This window comes from Polypterus senegalus, chromosome 3 (assembly GCF_016835505.1).
Source record: "Polypterus senegalus isolate Bchr_013 chromosome 3, ASM1683550v1, whole genome shotgun sequence".
Classification (NCBI taxonomy): Eukaryota; Metazoa; Chordata; class Cladistia; order Polypteriformes; family Polypteridae; genus Polypterus; species Polypterus senegalus.
In genome coordinates this window covers 32,731,441-32,750,380 of record NC_053156.1, presented here as the reverse complement: position 1 = coordinate 32,750,380, position 18,940 = coordinate 32,731,441, and positions in this window count along the sequence as shown.

Below are 18,940 nucleotides of genomic sequence, written 5' to 3'. Positions count from 1 at the left end.
AGACAGTTCAGTAGCTCCTCCACTGCATATTCCTAACATGTAATGCCAGCAGTTGCACATTGACACTTTTGTAGCTGCGCATTTGCTCTCTGTTAAACAATAAAGAAACAAGCACACTCTTAAATGGCCTTCTACAGGATCAGCTGCAGGTTTGCAGGCTTACCACATAACGTGTTTCTCACACAATGTTTAGAACTTTTAAAAGAACAAACTCCGACCATGCGGTGGGTTGGCACCCTGCTCAGGATTGGTTCCTGCCTTGTGCCCTGTGTTGGCTGGGATTTGCTCCAGTAGACCCCCGTGACCCTGTATTCGGATTCGGCGGGTTAGAAAATGGATGGATGGAATATCCGACCAACTAAACTGCTCCTTTTCCTATCCTCTCTTCCCTGGGCTGCGTCTGCCCCAGCTGTTGCTTCCAAACCGCTGAACCTGCATGACGAGGAAGACACTGTGTTCTTTGAAACTGAAGAAGGGAGCTAGAGCAGGATGTTTGCCAGGTTTAATCTAAGTGCCTGTGTCCTGAAGATAAACTCTTTTTTAATAAAGTATGAGATGAGCAATAAAGTTATTGTTCTTTGGAAAGCTGGTCTTACCTTTTTGTTTCTTGTGCAATATATTTACACTTATGGTTTCCTCCGTGTACTTCCGGTTTCCTACCGCAGTCCAAAGACGTGCAGATTAGGTGCATTGGTGATTCTAAATTGTCCCTAGTGTGTGGGTGTGTGCCCTGTGGTGGGCTGGCACCCGTCCCGGGTTTGTTTCCTACCTTGCGCCCTGTGTTGGCTGTGATTGGCTCCAGCAGACCCCCATGACCCTGTAGTTAGGATATAACAGGTTGGATAATAGACAGATGGATATCCTGGTTTGCAGACCAGCCCGCCATCTTCAGTGTCTTCAGTTTCTTCTTCCATTCCTGCTCAGTGAGTATATAGATAATCCTTTGGTTGACAGATAATTCCTTGTATATCTCTGAAGGGAGGTTGGCAAGGGGAAATCAACTTCAACTGACTCCTCTTGATCCAGAGAAGCACTGGTTCAACCCCATGCTCCTTTTGTACTGCTGAGTTCCTCACCCTGTCACAAACAATGGGCCCAACAACCCTGTGCATTAAGCTTATTGCTACCACCTTTATTTATGATCACATTCTTTTAATTACTACCCATAGGCGAAGATGGAGATATACTGTAGACTGACTCATATGCTGAAAGCTTTGCTCAAGAACATAACACCCACTTCACCAGCATGGTTTTGCTTCCATTGCACCAATTTACACAATAATTCCATCATCACCTCTACCCTTACTCCTCCATGTTGGGCAGCTTTGGGCAGTTTTGGTTTCCAGGCTACAAAAAGGACATAGCAGCAGTGGAAAAAATCCAGAGGCATTCTTTACAAACCACAAATTAGAGGTAAACAGGTAAGAAACACAACAAGCACCAAGGAAAGCAAATCCTGAAAATCTGCTATGTTGTAATATATACTGCTCAAAAGAATTAAAGGAACACTTTTTAATCAGAGTATAGCATAAAGTCAATGAAACTTATGGGATATTAATCTGGTCAGTTAAGTAGCAGAGGAGGTTGTTAATCAGTTTCAGCTGCTGTGGTGTTAATGAAATTAACAACAGATGCCCTAGAGGGGCAACAATGAGATGACCCCCAAAACAGGAATGGTTTAACAGGTGGAGGCCACTGACATTTTTCCATCCTCATCTTTTCTGAGTGTTTCTTCACTAGTTTTGCATTTGGCTACAGTCAGTGTCACTACAGGTAGCACAAGGTGATACCTGGACCCTACAGAGGTTGCACAGGTAGTCCAACTTCTCCAGGATGGCACATCAATACATGTCATTGCCAGAAGGTTTGCTGTGTCTCCCTGCACAGTCTCAAGGGCATGGAGGAGATTCTAGGAGACAAGCAGTTACTCTAGGAGAGCTGGAGAGGGCCATAGAAGGTCCATAACCCATCAGCAGGACCAGCATCTGCTCCTTTGGGCAAGAAGGAACAGGATGAGCACTGCCAGAGCCCTACAAAATGACCTCCAGCAGGCCACTGGTGTGAATGTCTCTGACCAAACAACCAGAAAGACTTCATGAGGGTGACCCAAGGGCCCCATGTCCTCTAATGGGCCCTGAGCTTACTGCCCAGCAGCATGCAGCTCGATTGCCATTCGCCATAGAATACCAGAATTGGCAGATGCACCACTGGTGCCCTGTGCTTTTTACAGATGAGAGCAGGTTCACCCTGAGCACGTGACAGAAGTGAAAGGGTCTGGAGAAGCCATGGAGAACATTATGCTGCCTGTAACATCATTCAGCATGAGCAGTTTGGTGGTGGGTTAATGATTGTCTGGGGAGGCATATCCATGGAGGGTCACATAGACCACTACAGGCTTGACAAAGGCACCTTGGCTGCCATTATGTATCAGGATGAAATCCTTGGACCCATTGTCAGACCCTATGCTGGTACAGTGGCTCCTGGTGCACGACAATGCCTGGCCTCATGTGGTGAGAGTATGCAGGCAGTTCCTGGAGGATGAAGGAATTGATACCATTGACTGGCCACCACACTTTCCTGACCTAAATCCAATAGAACACCTCTGGGACATTATGTTTTGGTCCATCCAATGCCACCAGGTTGCACCTCAGACTGTCCAGGAGCTCAGTGATGCCCTGGTCCAGATCTGGGAGGAGATCCCCCACAACACCATCTGTCGTCTCATTAGAAGCATGCACCGATGTTGTCAGGCATGTATACAAGAACACAGGGGCCATACAAAGTGCTGCGTACAATTTTGAGTTGCTGCAATTAAATTTTGGCAAAATGGACTAGCCTGCCACATAATTTTTTCACTCTGATTTTTGGGGCGTCTTTGAATTCAGGGCTCTGTAGGTTGATCATTTTCATTTCCATCAAACGATGTGGCATCCTTTCGTTCCTAACACATTACCCAGTCTATATCAGTATAGATATCCAGGAGGATTTCTTTTTCCCATTGAGATCTGATGTGTTTTCAAAGTGTTCCTTTAATTTTTTTGAGCAGTTTTAGTTTCTTCCATAAAGGGTGATCAATCAGGGAACAAGACATTGTAATGAGCAAGATTGAATCAGGAAACAGCTACATAATAAGCGTGAGCCAATCAGAACATAATTAGAGTCTGCCTTTTCAAAACTATACATTTTCAACCATCCACATTCCGACACTACAGTACAATGGCTTCTTCAGAAGTATACAGCTCTGGAGAGCATTTTCAAAAATCTGTTTTTGGGAATTAAAAATGCAGACTATGGAAATGGAGACAATTGCCTGCGTTTTTAAATGAAACACCGAAGTGTGAACGAAGTCTGGCTTTTTTATTTTGACTTTAGTCTTGGTTGCATGTATTGGGCTTTGGCACATTATCTTCTGATCCTCAGTACTTATTCTTGTAGAAGACAGAATTACAGAATTATTATAACTTCCACTAAAAATTTGAGAAAAAGGCTGGATAAAAGTTTAAAGTTGATGATCCTCTTCACAGCATCCCCGCCAACTCAGATGGAAGTGTGGTCTGCCTTCTTCTTTCTTGCATTTTCTCAGGATGGCTCCTTAAACCCAAAGGCCAGGATGTGATTCTTTGGGGTACAATAGAAGTCTATGGAGCTTAACCAGGATGTCTATAAGAGGACCATCCTGATGTCAAGTACCCAAACAGTAATTTGAAAGGATACTGAAACCAATAAAGGACGGTCAGTAATTATATCTGACTGTGACAATATACAGTAAGTCACATTCAAGGAGTTAATCTGATAATTTGCTTAAACATTTGCATTTTTTCTTTCTTTTTTTAGACATGTCCTGTGTGGCTCTTTCATTTAACATGACGAAAACGAGCAGTAATCTTATCTCATCTTATTTCCTTAACCGCTAGTCCTGATGAGGATCACTGTGGCAGCAGGAAAAGCAGGACAGCAAAATTTACCTCTCCCAAACTGTGGATTGCTGGGGAATTCTTATGGGTTTCCAAGCCAGCCAAAACATAATCCCCCTATTGTCCTCTGGGTCTTCCAAAGGGTCTCCACCCAGTGGGAAATGCCTGGAGCAGCTCTAATGGGGAGACCCCCTGGGGGGGAAGGCATCTTGATTTCATGTCCAACCTACCTCAGTTGGCTCCTCTCGATCATCCACTAAGGGCCTTGTTCCCCCCTCTCATGGAAAGAGCAATCTACTCTACATGGCTGCTGACTCAGAGGTGTTGATCCTCTTCCTGTCTGCTTTATACTCTGCAGCAAATTGCTCAAGAGCACATGCCACAATGGTCATAAGAACGTAAGAACATAAGAAGTCCATCAAGCCCATCTCCTTAGCTAATAGCTAAGCTGTTCCACAGATAGCTAACTTGTCCCAAGTCACAGTCAGATGAGGCAAAGAGGACAACATCATCTACATAAAGCAGCAATGCTACCCCACTGTCCCACCCACTTGATACCCTCAGACCCTCAACAGCAACTTGATATCCTGTCCATTGTAAATAATTAATGCAGAAGTGAAACAAAGAGTTGGAGAAGCAGCAGACCCCTGTTTAGGGCCAGCAGTTGGTAAATAGCCAAACATATGAAATTAAATGGCACTCACGGGTGCTTTTAAATACAAAAGAATGCAGAGCTCTTGAGTATTCCTACCCAGTAACTGACAAGTCCAAAACTGACTGCTTCCTCCCAGTGCCAGTGCTGGTTCCTGACAAGGAGTGGGGCTTAATAGCCAGAAGTGTGGTCACTTGTTCTCTGGCCTACGTGCCTCTGAACTTTGGAAAAATGGGATGTTGTGTCAACAAGAGCACCCTGTCTCATACCGGTGGTGGAATTGCTTACCTGTCCAGTGCCCTGGGGATGTCTACTACTTGCATATGCATGACAAACAGTAGTGGTGACAAGACACAGTCTTCATGGAGTCTGACACCCACAGTGAGCAAATTCAACTTAACACCAAGTGTTCAGACATGGCTCTTACTGCATTAGTATAGAGAATGACTAGCACACAAAAGGGGTTCTGTTACCCCACATTCCTGCAGCATCTTCTGCAACTCATCCTGAAGGACAAAGCCATATGCTTTTTCCAGATTCTACAAAACACATGTAGACTGGGTAATCATCCTCCCATGCACCCTCTAGCAGCTACATCAGGGATGAAGAGCTGGTCTACTGTTTCACAGCAAGGAATCCACATTGTTCCTCCTATATCTTTGGCTCAACCATCAGATGGATTCTTCTTTCCAGTATGCCTGCATATTGGTGTTCCACAGGGGTCAGTGCTAGGGCCACTGCTATTTTTAATATATATAAATGATTTAGATAGGAATATAAGTAACAGCTGGTTAAGTTTGCAGATGATACCAAGATAGGTGGATTAGCAGATAATTTGGAATCCGTTACAGAAGGACTTAGATAGCATACAGAATTGGGCAGATTTGTGGCAGATGAAATTTAATGTCAGTAAATGTAAAGTAAAAATGTGAGGTTTGAATACACAATGGGCGGTTGGAAAATTCGAGAGTCCACCTTATGAGAAGGATTTAGGATTTATAGTGGACTCTAAGCTATCGACTTCCCTACAGTGTTCAGAAGCCATTAAGAAGGCTAACAGAATGTTAGGTTATAAAGCACAATGTGTGGAGTACAAGTCCAAGGAGGTTATGCTCAACCTTTATAATGCACTGGTGAGGCCTCATCTTGCAGTTTTGGTCTCCAGGCAAAAAAAGGACATAGCAGTGCTAGAAAAGGTCCAGAGAAGAGTGACTAGACTGATTCCAGGACTACAGGGGTTGAATTATAAGGAAAGATTAAAAGAGCTGAGCCTTTACAGTTTAAGCAAAAGAAGATTAAGAGGTGACATGACTGAAGTATTGAAAATTATGAAGGGATTTAGTACAGTGGATCGAGACTGTTATTTTAAAATGAGTTCATCAAGAACACGGGAACAAAATTGGAAACTTCTTAAGGGTAAATTTTGCACAAACATCAGGAAGTTTTTCTTTACACAAAGAACGATAGACATTTGGAATAAGTTACCAAGTAGTGTGGTAGACAGTAAGACATTAGGGACTTTCAAAACTCGACTTGATGTTTTCTTGGAAGATATAAGTGGATAGGACTGGCGAGCTTTGTTGGGCTGAATGGCCTGTTCTCGTCCAGAGTGTTCTAATGTTCTAATGTTCTAATATGCCCTGCATGGGAGACTGAGGAGTGTGATCCCTCTGTTGTTGAAATACACCCTCTGGTCACCTTTCTAAAACATGGGGCCCACCACACCAGTCTGCCATTCCAAGGGTGCTTTATCCACCTTCCATGCAACATTGAATAGACCCGTTGAAAGATGCTATCCCAAAAATATCCAGTGCTTTCAACATGTCTGGTCAGATTTCTTCCACCCCCATAGCCTTACCACCACAGTCCTTGGACCACCATAGTGATGGTTATGTGATGTGATTTCCAGATGGTAATGTGGCTCACAGGATCCTCATTGCTGAAGACCCAAGCGACTGGACCAGGCCAATGGGATGCCCATATAACACCTACTGTAGCAACAGCTGAAAAAGAGTCTTTTCCGGAGGGTGGGACTTGATCACATGAGTACCTCGGGGGTTGCCAACTAGGATCCCGAGCTGTTTCATTGCTTGGTGAGTGTGGCAACACGCTGTACCAGTGAATGCTCCCCAACCTGACCTGACCTGATGGGATCCACTCCCCTCCAGACATGTCCAACACACCCTCCTTGTGCATGGAGACACTTGTGAGGTCCTACACTCCTCCTCAGACACTCAGGTCTGCTGATAAAAGTCATCTGGTGATGCCATCTCTGCGTGGTATTAAGTCTCAGTCCAGATTCTCTTCATGTGTATCTTCTAGGTGGTGAAACAAGATGCCCACCTCCATTTGAAATTCTGAGTCTCTCAATGTGTTTAAAAAGTGTTTGAAGACTCTCTTGTTTAACGATTATTAGCTGTTAGGTGTTTGCTTTCTAAGAATTGTAACTCTCTTGCATTTTTATTCTGAGCTCTGCATTTATGGTGAACAATTTTATTACCTGCCCTGTAACATTTGTTTTCAAACAGTCTCCCAGACTGGTGTTTACTCGATTATATTGACCTCTTTTGTAAGTCGCTTTAGATAAGAGCATCTGTTAAACAAATAAATGTAAATCTAAATGGTAGGAGGGCATATCCACCTGGTTGAGGAGAACCTCAAAGTGTTCATTCCACTGTGCAAGAATTTCCCAGGAAGAGGTCCACACCTCTCCAACCTTATTTAACACAGTTTGGGTTTGGGCAAGTCATGCCTTCCCTTAACGTGGCATAAAACAGTCTGGCAGAACGACCTCAAAGACATCTAATAGTTTTTCTCCATGTCTTCTCCTAATTCCACCCATGCTCAAGCTTTTACTTCTACAACCATATTTGCAGCAGTCCTCTTAGACTGTTGATACCTTTCCAACAAGTCAGGAGATCCCGCAGACAACATTTCTCTAATGGCCACCCATCCTCAGTTAGAAAGCTTCTCTCACCACTGGTGTCCACTTTCAGATCCCAGAGTTGCTTCAATGAGATTCCCCAACCGCCTTAAGACCACAGCTTTTTGCAATCAGCTTCCATAACTGAAGTATTTAATAGGGTTCATTCAGACTCAATGTACCACACTCTCCACATGGATGTGGTAAATCATGGGGTTCCAGTGGATTAGGGAAACTGTGGCCTGGTTTGGGCTGAGACCACCATCTTGGAGAGCCACATCACTGTTCAAGCCTTATGTGATGAGGGAGGGGGTGTTGATTTGGAGTTTTATCCTACTATTATTCACATGCACCCTTTCTGGTTGGTGTGAGGACAGAAAAGTCTGTACTTATTATTCATTATAAATAATCCTTTGTGATTTATTGTGAGATCGTATCTAGTTTATGATACCAGAAGTTTGTGTAAATTACATTCTATTGGCCATTTTGGCGGGAGTGGATAATTATAAAGATGGACATTACAGAAGCAGAGCTAGTCAGCTGTGTAGGGCTGAATGGCCTGTTCTTGTCCAGATTGTTGTAACGTTCTAATGGGTATTGTGTTCTGTTCTATGTATTGTGTTTTGTTTACCCCATTTTTTGACACCCACTGCACTCCCAACCTACCTGGAAAGGGGTCTCTCTCTCTCTGAAATGCATTTCCAAAGATTTTTCTGACCTAACCTACCTTTGCCTTTCCAAAGATTTCTGCCATTTTTTTCCGTACAAGGGTTTTTTTTTCAGTAGTTTTTTCTTGTCTTCTAGAGAGTCAATGCTTGTCATTAAATAGGGCATTGAATAGCCCATTGCACCCTTACTTGTGAGATTTTGGGCCATACAAAAATAAATTGTATTGTATTTTACTGTATTATTCCATTCAAAAAGAAGCACACAACATTGCCATCTAGTGGAACAAAACAGTTTCAGACACCTTGCTGTGGCAGCTCAGGTCCATCCTGTTTATTTGAATTCGGTGTGAAATTTGTCTAGAACTTGATTGGAGTTCCGCTGTGGCAAATTTAATTGATTGAGCATCATTTAGAAGGCACAAACCTGTGTATATAAGGTCACACTATTCACGTTGCTTGTCAGAATACGAAAAAGAAAACAAGCCGTGAAGTCCAAGAACTCTTTGTAGATCTCTGAGATCAAATTGTGGTGAGGTGTGGATTAGGGCAAGGAGATAACCACTTCCCAGATCCTTCAAGACATCATTGTCTAAAACACTGTCGTGTATCTATAATGGGTATTGTGATGTGGTATACTTTGGTAAATTTTTGTTAGTCAACACCATTCACCGCTTTATCCACATTCAGGTCATGGCTTAACTATGTAGAGCAGAAGATACACATCAACTCTGCCCAGAAGTGCGGCTAACTTCTTTTGGCTCGTGCTCAATGGAGATATAAAGTAGCAGAGTGCAATCATGTTTTGGGGTCCAACAAGTCAACATTTCAACTTGGTTTTGGTAAAGAAACAGCTGTTGTGTTGTCCAGGCAAAAGAGGAAAAGGATTGCCTGTGTTGTAACCAGTTTCAAGTCCCAAAACGAGCATCTGTCATGGTTTGGGGGGGTGTGTCGGTGCACATTGCATCTATGAGGGTACCATTAATACGGAAAGATCCAAGTTCAGAGTCGCACATAACTCTGTCAGAGATTCAGTAATTTGTATGGGAATTTGTTTGGTGGCCAGGAGCAGCTACTAGACATGCAAAGGAAGATAAGACAAGTAGAAATAACCTCTGTGAAGGTGACTATCTGAAATTGTACAAAATGTTAAAACTCAATTAAATTCACTTTATTTTTGTATTGTGCTCTGCCGTGAGTGCAGGCTAGGAATTCACGGAAAAATGCAAAATACAAACTTTAAAAAATGACTTACAGTTTACCCATAAAGACACAGGTTTGTTTGAAGGACAGTATGTGCCTTTGCACTTATCCAAACACACCTGAAAACATCAAGGCAGGGAACAAAGTGGCTATTTAGTAGATGAAAGAAGCTAAAGTATCTAGTAACAATGAAAAAGAGTAAAGCAAAGAAGAAAAGCTACAAACATAAAAATTATCTAGTTATTACAATAAAGAAGATAGAATTAAAAATGCCACTGCTCAGTACTTTAAATCCTAGATGTCTGATGCTTATTAAAGCTGTTTGTTCAATGCTCCCTGACTCAGGATGGAATGGGGGGTGTTCAGGATATGGGTTCTATTATAATAATAAATCTCCTGGATCACAGACTACTTGACCAATAGTCAGCAGTTTGTAAAGCTCAGGGACTTTCTGTCAGAAATGGTGGTGTGTTACGCTGGAGCACATTAAGGAGCTGTCCTGTCTCCCTCCTGTTTACCCTCTACACACCAGGGGCCTCATGTATAAACGGTGCGTACACACAGAAATGTTGCGTAAGAACTTTTCCACGTTCAAATCACGATGTATAAAACTTACACTTGGCGTAAAGCCACGCACTTTTCCACAGTACCTCATATCTTGTCGTACGCAAGTTCTCCGCTCGGTTTTGCAGACTGGCGGCACCCAGCATCAAAGCAGTGCTACTGTTCCTGTGTGGTTACACCTTATTTTCCTGACGCGGCTTTATAAATACACTGAAACTAACCGCATATTGTTTATTAGTGTAACGCATCTGATTGTAATTAACTTGTAACAATATAATGGTCCAGGGAATAGCCATAATATTCCAAATACCATAACTGCTTTAGTGTTGTTACTCTCACTGCACCTTCTTCTTCTTTAAGCTGCTCCCGTTAGGAGTTGCCACAGCGGATCATCTTTTTCCATATTACTCTCACTGCACGACTCGGAGTATTTATATCACTGTATCTGAGTGTGAATCACAGCAGCAGCTGATCGGAAGAGAATTATCGGTATACAGCATCAGGCACACGCAACCTCAGCCACGGCAAAACGTTTTAAAGCCTTTCCTGTACGGACCTCGCGGCTCAGAAACAGTTTTATCCCAAGAACTTTAAACGCACTCAATCAATTGCTCCTTGTAGAACTGTTTGTACTTATAAGTACAATCACCCCACTGTAAACTTGCACTATAGTTATAATATCGCACAACCTGAGCCACTTTATAAAGCGCGTATTTACATATGATGACGGTATCATTTTTAAGGTGAAATGCAGCAAAATATGTTTATTATATTATACAGGTAAAACTTTAACTTCATTTAAATAATCTATATTCTGCACTGGGACTGGCGTGAAGGATAGAATAATTAAACATGTACTACGAAGATAGTTCAATGTTCCTTAAACGTTTTGATGAATCAGCGCTCTAAGTTTACAGATGGCTTAACACCTATTACAGAGCTGATTGTGTGGCAATCGGTTTCTTGAAGAAAGAAAAGCAAGAACTGCATGGGCGGCCATGCCAATATATATTGAATATAAAACAGAAACAGAAAATAACGACACAGCTAAAAACGCAGCGGCAAATTTCGACAAAAGTTAAATGCTTGTGTCATGAGCACAAGGCAGCTATGCAGTGTCCGCAACGGACGTGGCCATCCGCCGTGCATAAGACACCTTACTGACATTGGCGGACGAAGGAGCCACCGATTATTCCTCTGCCTAGAGCCGACCCTGATTACTGCTGCAATAAATAATTTCATCGATGGTCGTGCACAATCGCTGCGCTGTGAAACCCATATTTAATAACGTGCTTTAACTCTTATCATCATTAAAATGATATCACGTATACATCTCAGTATTTTAGTTATTCAGAGAGCTGTAATATCACGAATGTAATGGATTCTGTGTAGCCTACAGTTGGAGGAAGAGAGCTGGTTTAAGAAGCAAGTAGTGATTCACACACATAGAGCACATAGAAGATCAAATACAAAACAAAGCATTTAACGTGCTACTTTAATTACAATATGATTTTAGAAACTGGTTAATTAAATGATTTTAAGACAAAATAAACTACATGATTAAAGTGGAAATGTCGAGATTGAAGTTGACATTTCATGCTTTTTTTCCCCACTGTGTGCCTTTTTTTCTCTGTACCCTAAAAAGCTTTCATATGACACTCAGACGGTAGGCTACGACTCGCCTTTTCACGGCAACTGATATGTGAGCTTTCAAGTTTCTCCAACACGCTATGTCACTCGATCAACTTCCTTTTGTTGATTATACCATGGTTTAATTAAACAAATAGTATATTTTTCCTTTGCCTCCACTTGGTATTCGCTGAAACTGTTATATTTTCCCCTGTGCTATTCCCATTGTCTTTTCACAGAAGACTGAGCTTAAGGGCGATTTATATTGATTTGCATATTCAAAGAGGCGTAATTCTGGGAGGAGTTGGGGCGTTACATAAAGCGCGTGCACAAGCGCTACTTTTCACACTGATCGGGATTTATGTAGCGGAAGAACGTGGAAGTTGGAGTACGCACAGATTCCTGCATCTGGATTTTTCTGTGCGTAAGCACATTTCGGCTTTTGTGCTTATGCCATGTTATAGTGCGAGTTCTACGCACGCCGTTATACAGTACATGAGGCCCCTGATGTCCAACACAATACCAGCACTTACCACCTACAGAAATTTTCAAATGACTCTTTCATCATAGGCTGCATTAATAATAATATGTTGTTCTACGCTACAGTCTCCTGGGAAAACAACCTGAGCTCATAAGAAGCACAATGTCTGAACAAATCTATCAGGAGACCCTGCCCCACCACAGGGCCAACTCTGGACACATTGGAAGCTGTTGTGGAAAAGAGGATGGCGGCAAATTGGATGCCATCAGCAAAATCAAGGAACTGCTCATTAACTTTCACTTCATCAAAGAGCCTCTATGTCCAGTCACTATTCAAGGAGTGGATGTAGAGGTGGTGCACTGCTAGATACTTAGGGGTCCACATCAATAGCAGGTTGGACTGGTCTCAAACCACAGAGGAACTATAGAAGAAAAGGCAAAGCTGGCTCTTTTTCCTTTAATGTTCCTTTAATGTGGGAAGTGACATCCTTCACATCTTCTATGACTCTGTGATGGCCAGTGTGATTTTTTACGCTGTGGTGTACTGGACTAGTAACATCACTTCAGAAGAAGCCCACCAATCAACAACCTTAATAAAAGGCAAGTTTAGTTTTAAAGTTTGTAGCAAAAGGAGAGAATTAAAACAAAACTGAGTGCCATTATGAACAATGCTGCACATCTTCTCTCTGACACAACAACACTGACAATTTTCAGCCAACAAATCATTTAGCTGAATTGTGTCAGGAAACATGACCGGGGGGCTCCTTTATTCCAAAAACAATACGTGTGCATAATGCCTCACCGTGGCTGTGACTGACAAGTCAGATGTTTTATTTCCTTTTCGTTTTCCTGCTTTTTAGTCCTTCTGCTGTGTTTTAGACCAAAGTTTAGGCATATTATTTATTTCTATATTTCTGTATTTATTTATTTAAAGAGATTACTAGGGGGCTTTGCCCCCTGCTCGCTTTGCTTGCCAGCCCCCCGGCCTGCATTACGTACTGCCACTTTGTGTCTTTGCCACTCGCATATGTGGATTTTACTTTCACCAAACAACAAATCTGTTAATTCTTGTGGATAGGCCTCTTCATTGGGAAGAAACACTACTTTTCCCTGATGGCAACACGAATTAGACGATCTACAAGTCTCCGACTTAAAGTTTAAAGCCAAACAATATCTAAATACTTCTGTCATATCACCTATGTCCATATATTCGATCACTTTTTGCTGTTCCGTTATTTCACCGAGTAATAATTTCAGTTTGTTAGCGCTCATGTGATCTTTACTATCAGTTTTTTCAGACTTTTGAATTATAGTCCTTTCATAATATCTAACCTGCTCTGCATGTGTATCGCGCCAACGTTTTTTAACCTCTTTATGATGTTCTACTTTGTCTTCCACTCTTTTTCTTTTATTTCTGACCCTGCTTGGAGCCGAGAGCGCAGGAATTGTGTCTGACAATAGCATTCACATGAATGAGAAGTGAGTGGACCGTGGGCATGGTTGTAAATGTTTGAGAGGAGGGCGGGGCTTGTCAAATTATAGTGGCAAAACGTCTCATCTCACGGGACTTGAAATTATCTCAGAGAAAGTCTCTTCTCAGGATTTCCTTTTATAATAGAGAGATTTCTTTATGTATTTTTGTATTTATTTATTTAAAGAGATTATGCAAAAAGCTACATTTCCCCATGAGGATAAAGTCTATCTATCTATCTATCTATCTATCTATCTATCTATCTATCTATCTTATCTATCTGTTATCTATCTATCTATCTATCTATCTATCTATCTATCTATCTATCTATCTATCTATCTATCTATCTATCTATCTATCTATCTATCTATCTATCTATCTAAAAATCCCCTTCATCCCATGAGGTGCTGTCTTTTATTCCACCTCAGTGTGTTAAGAAGCGCCTCTGGAATTCTTTTCTGTCCGCTGATATCAGGCAATTCAATACCTCCTCCTAGTGTACTTTTTAAGTTTTGAAATGTCTGTACAATGTTTATTTATTTATTTATTAACTCTATTATTTGTTTTGTGTTTCTGTATCCTTTACTCCTTTACTGCTATATGCATCTGAATTTCCATTTGGGATTAATAAAGTTTATCCAATGTAATCTAATCTAATTTAATCTAATTTAATAAGTGTTCTGTACACTTTTGTTGAATTTTACTCTTTGAAATATTCAATAAATAATTACACCACCACCAGCCTGGACGTTTGACACAATGCAGTTGGGCTTCATGGAACTATGCTGTTGGTAAATCATGAGCCTACCATCTGTGTGCCTCAGTAGAACCTGAGATTCATCTAACCAGGCTATGTTTTTCCATCTTCAACTGCCTCGGTTTGGACAACTTGTGTCCAGTGCAGCCTCAGCTTTCTGTTCTTGGCTGACAGGAATGGGGCCCCATGTGGTCTTCAGTTGTTGTAGCCCATCCGTCTCAGGGTTCAACTTGTTGTATACTTTGAGGTGCTTAACTGTTCATCCCATTTGTACGGAATGGTTATCTGAGTTACCATGTTTCTGTCAGCTCGTAGCATTCTGAACATTTTCATCTGATCTCTTTCATTAACAAAGTGTTTCTGTCTGAGGAACTGCCACCCACTGGAGGATTTTTGCTTTTGTACCATTCTGAGTAAACTGTAGAGACTGATGTGTGTGATTAGCAGATCAGCAGTTACAGAAATCCTCAAACCAGACGTCTGGCACCAACAATCATGCCACGGTTGACATCACTGAGATCTCATTTTTCTCCATTCTGGTGTTTGATGTGAACATTAACTGAGGCTCCTGACCTCTGTCTGCAAGGTTTGATGCACTTCACTGCTGCTACCTAATTGGCTGATTAGGTAATTACACGAATAAGCAGGTGTTCCTAATAATTAAAAATAAAAAATTATATTCAAGGAAACTAGACTCACAAATAGCTTCTACCCACAGGCCATTCATCATTGAATACATCATCATTGCTTCCTCCACTTTCCATCAGTTCCATTGATTGGTACCCTGTCTGTAGCAGAAGGCACTGAGTACTTTATCTTTTGTATTTTTTATGATTTTTTTCTGATTTCTGCCTAATTATTACTTTAGGTTAACTTCTATCTAATGTATCATTTGGTGTAAGGGACACTGGCAAAGTAAGAATCTCATTGCATGGTTTGAACCACTGTGTTTTTTTTACTGTGCATATGACAATAAACTTTGTGAATCTAATTTGGTCAGTGAGTGTAAGTGAATGGGTATTTTTCGGGGAGAGAGTAGTTGGTCTTAGGGCTGCCAAAATTATTATCAAGTAACATTACAAGTGCAAAATAATATAGAAAACCATATACAATTGTCTGTAAAAATGGTATGGGAGGTATGGCAGTGCAGTGTTTGAGGGTCGAGGGTCGCATTCTGCACCTGGCTGTGGTCTATGAGGCACCTTCTGTGTGGGGTTTCCTGTTTTCACTTCCTCATACCCATGCTGGTTAGCCAGCTTAAATTTGCAGTATGAGTCAATGTTTCATTAGTTTTAAAATGTCATTACATTAGAATTGGAAAGTGGTGAATAGAGTTTAAAACAAACAGCACAAATAACATTCCTTTTGTTGGTCAGGGAAAAAAATTGTGGCATTGAGTGGCCTGCCTTTCTTAACTTAGCAAAGAAAGTAGATAAAAGAAAGTAACTGTTCAAAGCTGTTTAAATAAGCAACAGGAGGTGCTAAACTTTCTTATCTTACTGTTTCTCTCTTTATTTGTCCTGTGGAGTGCAACTAAGGCATTATCAAACACACACACACACCAATAAGAAAAAGTGGTAAATAAGTTTTCAGGCCTTGATGACATTTTTCTTGTAAATCACGTGATTTCCAGGAATGAATTGACTACTTAAAAAGAAAGAAACGTAAGAGAGCACAGGAGTGGGGGCACAATAATATAATGAGTAAAAGCAGAACACAGTGTCTGTTATCATGTGGTTTGTAAGACTTGCCAGTTTCATTATTTGGTTTCACCATCTCCCACACCTCATTGTTACGATTAGCGTACATACACCACACACACACACACACCCATAGAGCTCCTATCCAGACAAAGTCTCGAGTGGTGCCAATTGCCAGTGTGATGGACGGCACACATGGGCAAGCATCCTGGTTGGAATGGAGCATGGTGCCTTGGCTGGATGGGAGGCCAGCCCTATGATGTCACAAGAAATAGGGCGAAGATCATCCTGTCCCACCCAATAGACAGGCAGAATATACCAACACAACCGTGGGTACAATGTCACCCCAGACAGGTTGCACCCAGGAACAATACCTGGCTGGGAAGCCAGTACAATGGAAGGACAAGGAGAGACAACCCGGCAGGACTATGGGCTTCCCTAAGATAATAGGAGGTAGCATTCTTGGGCGATGTTACCACCACTGTTGGGCGACTAGACTAGATCAGATTAGATTAGATTAGATTAGATTAGATTAGATTAGATTAGATTAGACTAGATTAGATTAGATTAGATTAGACTATATTAGATTAGATTAGATTAGATTAGATTAGATTAGACTAGACTAGATTAGATTATATTAGATTATATTAGATTAGGTTAGACTAGACTAGACTAGACTAGATTAGACTAGACTAGATTAGATTAGATTAGATTAGATTAGATTAAATTAGACTATATTAGATTAGTTTAGGTTAGACTAGATTAGATTAGATTAAATTAGACTATATTAGATTAGTTTAGGTTAGACTAGATTAGATTAGATTAGATTAGATTAGACTAGACTAGATTAGATTAGATTAGACTATATTAGATTAGATTAGGTTAGACTAGATTAGATTAGATTAGATTAGATTAAATTAGACTAGATTAGATTAGATTCGATTAGATTAGACTAGACTAGACTAGACTAGATTAGATTAGATTAGATTAGATTAGATTAGATTAGATTAGATTAGATTAGATTAGATTAGATTAGATTAGATTAGACTAGATTAGATTAGATCAAATCAGGTTGTAATTTTCATTTGATGTCTTTGTTTTTTTTTTTACAGAACTACTTTTAAGACAGATGAATTTCTAGCTTTCGTCACTAACAGTGAGGAATGACACTGCATGTGAAGGACTTGGTCACCATTTTCAGTCATTTTATGTTTTTGTGCATACATACCTCTTGCAGTCAATAAATGTGACTGGCAGCATACACAGCCACATATTGTAATGTCACACATGTGTGCCTTGGGACCACCTTGCTGGCTACAAGATGAGAGGGGGCACTGTTGCTAATAATGTCTTCTCTTTCCTTCATTTCAGTTTTGAAAAAAAGACTGGTGAAGAGGCCTAGCCCCCACCTACTGCACCCCAAGTTGGCCATGGCCCTTCCACTCTAGATGTCTGTTTTTTTTTTAAAATATATTAAATTGGTGACCAGCTAGTGTTCCAATGATCTCTTTTGTCATCCTCAGTCTGTTTCTTAGTCACAGAAAGCTGAATCAACAACTAGCTGCAATTCCCAGCATCCTAAGTCCAAAGTATGCATGAAGGATAGCTGCCTGGTGAGGGAAGCGACACTCTTAAGGATAAAACTAAACAGATGCAGTTGCACACAATTGAGTGTGTGGGGCTGTGCGCTGGTGCAGAATTGTTCCACACACGTGTGCTGGGTGTTTCTTCAAATGTGTCCGTGGTTTCTTAGCTAGCACGTGCAGTCAATACACACAGGACCATGCAGATTCAAAAATCTGGAGGCATACAGTCACTGAGGAACATGTCTACATGACATGAGTGCTGACAAAATTTACATCATGTGGACTGTTGCTTCTATGGAGATGTGTGAAGTATAACTGGGCCTTTAGCAGTCCCTCAAGAAAGACAGCATATGTCGCCAGATGTAAATGGCAGCACATACAGCTCTGCAATAACTTCTGTCACAGGTAAACATCTAGATGGTGTGCTCCCCATTTAGATGAATAGGAGAATGCCCTGCTGCTTTTAATTCCCAGCATCCAAAGTACATTTTGTTTTGTGTCTTCCCAGCAAGGACAGCTGTTGGAAAGAGAAAGTGTCACTCTTAGTGATCCCTAAGAAAAGGTAGCACATCTTCACTGAGAGATCAATCATCAGTGAGTTAGGTTCTCGTGCCTTTCTTATGTCTTTCCAAACTCTTATTATCAAAAAGTATAGGATATTTATGCGTCAGGTCAACATACTGTATATAACCTGTGGTTCGTTTTATTTTAAATTGTGTTTTACAATTTAAAATACAGTAATGTTGTGTTACTTTCCTTTTTTTTTAGTAAATTTTAAAGATGTTTCTGTGAAATAAGTAATAAAGCATTTTTGCTGATATTTCCATCTAATAGGAAGATTGCAGGTTTTAATCCTGTCAAACGACGAAAGGTGACTCTACTCCGCTATGCCCTTCAACGAGGTCCTTAACCTACAATTGTTTCATCCTGGGTATGACGCTAATCTGCATCCAGCCCTACAAGCAGGTCCTCCAACTGACAGGGAAAATATGGGGGTTGGTGGCAGGATTGTCACTCGAGTCACCATAAATAAACCTCACAGTGTTTAAGTCTGGAGCTGAGATGTCACCCGCTGCACTCGAGTGCCAATCCAGGTGGTTCATTGTGTGGTGGGTGCAGCAACACACTATCAGTGCATGCTCCCAACCTCTACAGGTATATAAAATGACAAAATGTCCTGTGCCCAGGTGTAATGCCAACTGGCCTCCACAGATGTCAGATGAACAATTGAAACAGGACACTCAAAAAAGAGGGACATAAGGCCTAGCATATCCACTGAACACAGGTTCCTAAATGCACAATGTCATCAAAACAGACAGAGGTTTGGACCTCCTACACCATGTTACACTCTTATCTGTTCATGTTAATTCACAGAAAGGTCTTAAGTCATATTGTG